This window comes from Myotis lucifugus, unplaced genomic scaffold (genome assembly GCF_000147115.1).
Source record: "Myotis lucifugus unplaced genomic scaffold, Myoluc2.0 scaffold_9, whole genome shotgun sequence".
In the NCBI taxonomy this organism is placed as follows: Eukaryota; Metazoa; Chordata; class Mammalia; order Chiroptera; family Vespertilionidae; genus Myotis; species Myotis lucifugus.
In genome coordinates this window covers 10,019,956-10,023,382 of record NW_005871057.1, presented here as the reverse complement: position 1 = coordinate 10,023,382, position 3,427 = coordinate 10,019,956, and positions in this window count along the sequence as shown.

Here is a 3,427-nt window from a genome sequence, read left to right as displayed (position 1 = left end):
GGCCCCCGGTCAGCTTTAAACCGCCCCGGCAGAGGTACGGACCGCTCCGGAAAAGGATGAAACGGCCCTGGTAGTGTTCGGGATGGCCTCGTGAAGTTGGAACGGGCTCCGGGTGAGTCGAGACGGCCCTTGGTAAGGGCTAAAACGGCCCCTGTTGAGTTCGCGACTGTTCCCGGTGAAGAACTATACAGCCCGGTGGAGTTGGGACCGTTCCCGGAGAAGGTAAAGGCGCCCCCGGTGAGGCTGAGACGGCCCCGGTGAGGTTGGGACTGCTCCAGTGAAGTTGGGACAGTAATGGGGACCAGTATAGACTGATGAACTGGGATAGATGCAGAGCCAGAGCAACATTGAAAAGACTGTCAAACTACAGTGGGAAGCCTGGGAGGAGTTTGGGGGGGGATTAAGAGATCAACCGGAGGACTTATATGCATGCATATAAGATTAACCAATGGACACAAGACACCGGGGGGGGGGGGTAGGGGCCGGGGTAATGTCAAAGGGGAGAAAAAAGGGAGACATATGTAATACTCTTTGTAATACTTTAAGAAATAAAAATTATATATATAAAAAAAAGAAAATCCTTGTAATTTTTACTTAATCAAGCACTATTCTTAATATCTATAATAATAAAAGGGTAATATGCTAATTGGATCAGACATCTTTCAGATGTCCTTCCTGAGGAAGCCGGGGCCAGAGGGAAGCCAGCCCAGGTCCAGGGTGCCTGCAGGCAGCAGAGGAGGGAAGCAGCCCAGGTCCCAGGTGCCGGAGGGAAGCCGGTGCCAGAAGGCCGGGTCCCAAGCTTTTGCACGAATTTTTGTGCATCAGGCCTCTAGTGTAATCATAAAGATGCTGTTTTTCTTCTCTTTGCATCTTAATATCCTCTGGGACTAACCATTCCCTTTACATTTGTTGACATTTAGGAAAATTTCATCACCGTGTGGTCAATTCATGGTAACATTTCTCCAGCTAGAATATCTATTTTCATTTAATAGTCTTTTTTTAAAAAATATATTTTATTGATTTTTTACAGAGAGGAAGGGAGAGAGATAGAGAGTTAGAAACATCGATGATAAAGAAACATCAATCAGCTGCCTCCTGCACACCTCCTACTGGGGATGTGCCCACAACCAAAGTACATGCCCTTGACCAGAATCGAACTTGAGACCTTTCAGTCCACAGGTTGATGCTCTATCCACTGAGCTAAACTGGTTAGGGCTCATTTAATAGTCTTGATGTAGCCCTCGATTTAACATTAATACCGCTCCCCTTCCCCAGTTTATCCTGCCTTCCATAGAAGCTGGGTATGAGGGATGTGTTTACTGCCTAGAAGTTCTCTAAAATCCATGTTTTTACATAGTTTATTCCATTAGGTAGGCATGGTTGATTTAATCATTGGCCATTGATGACTGAACTCAACCTCCAGCCCCTCTCCCATCTTCATATATCTGCAGGCAGGTGGGGCTAAACATTCTAACTTTCTAATAACTTGGTGGCAACCAGCTCCTATTCTGAAGCTATCTAGGGCTCATCAAGAGCCACTTTATTAGCATATGTTCAGGAATGATGGATAGAGGCTTATTATGAATAGTAGAAGAAGCTCCTATCACCTCTATCACTTAGTTAAATTCCAAGGGCTTTAGAAGTTCTGTGTCAATAACTAAGGACAAAGACCAAATATCTATGTCTCATTATCATAGTGTGTTATTTAGTGCAGGCTGGCATAATAAAATACCAAAGACTGGGTGGCTTAAACAAAGGACACTTATTTCACACAGTTCTGAGGTCTGGGAAGTCCAGGATGAAGCTGCTGGCCAATTCAGCTGCTAGTGGAACACTCTTTCTGGCTTGGACTATAGCCCTCTTACTATGTCCACACATGGTGGAGAAAGAAAGAGATATGGTCTCTCTTCCTCTCCTTATAAGGAGACTAATCCCATCATTAGAGTCCCAGCCTCATGACCTCATTAAATCTAATTACCTCCCCAAAGTCCTGACTCCAAATGCCATCACTGACTTCAACTTATGAATTTGAGAGGGACACAAACATTCAGTCCATAATACACAGGGTTTTCAATCAGTGTCAGAGCCTGAAGAAAGGTTTTCTAAATTTTCAGTCTGATTTCTTCTTACAATCAAAATCACAGAGGGAATCTGTTCCAAAAGTTAATGACTCAGATTTTACCTATTCCTTTACTGTAGCTCTCTTGCAAAAAGAAGAATGCTTGTTTAATATCATTAAATATTTACTGACTAAATATCCTATATAATAAAAGGGTAATATGCAAATAGACCGAACAGCAGAACAATCGAACAACCAATCAAAGTGTAATATGCTAATGATATGCTAAGGCTGCTCAACCACTCTTCATGACATGCACTGACCACCAGGGGGCAGATGCTCTCACTGGTAGGTTAGCTTGCTGCTGGGATCCGGCTGATCTGAGCGAGATGGGCCGGACATGACCTGGAGCCCTCCTGTGGTCCCTCGCCGGGCTGATCATGCACCGGTGGGGTCCCTCAGCCTGGCCTGCACCCTCTCGCAATCCGGAACCCCTCGGGGGATGTCGGAGAGCCGGTTTCAGTCTGATCCCACAGGCCACTTCCCTTGGGAGGGCACCAGATGCAGTGCTCATGGCTGGCGAGTGCTGCTGTGGCAGCGCGAACCTCTCCCAATCGGGACTGATTGGGACTGAGCCTTTGGCAGGCACAGTGGGGCCGGGATGAGCGGGAGTGGCAGGTAGGAGCTGCAGGTGGCATTGGACTGCCGATCCCTGCAGGCCACCCAGAGGGACCCCACCCATGCACGAATTTGTGTACTGGGCCTCTTGTAGGCATAGTAGGCATATAAGCATGAAAGTGTGAATGAATGAAGAAAAGGATAGATAATGCAGCCATTTAGGCTTAAAGATAAATAGAAATATATCAACTAAAATTTGGTTTTGATCATAAAGTATAAATGCTAATTAAGAAAAATTGTTTAATAGCATATTTCGTTATAATACACTAGAGGCCCGGTGCACAAAAATTTGTGCACTTGGGGGGAGGGGGGCCCCTCAGCCTGGCCTGTGCCCTCTTGCAGTCTGGGACCCCTCGGGAGATAACGACCTGCTGGCTTAGGCCTGCTTCCGGGTGGCAGAGGGCAGGCCCAATCCCTAGGTGCAGCTCCTCGTCAGGCTCAGAGCAGGGCTGATTGGGGAGTTGGGGCGCCGCCCCGTCATGCACAGAGCAGGGCAGATCGGGAGGTTGCGATGCCACCCTCAGTCACGCTCAGGGTAGGGCCGATTGGGGGGTTGGGGCACCGCCCCCCTGTCACACTCAAGGCAGGGTCGATGGGGAGGTTGTGGCGCCACCCCCTGTCACGCACAGAGCAGGGCGATCAGGGGTGGGGCACTGCCCCTGTCACGCACAGAGCAGGCCATCAGGGTGT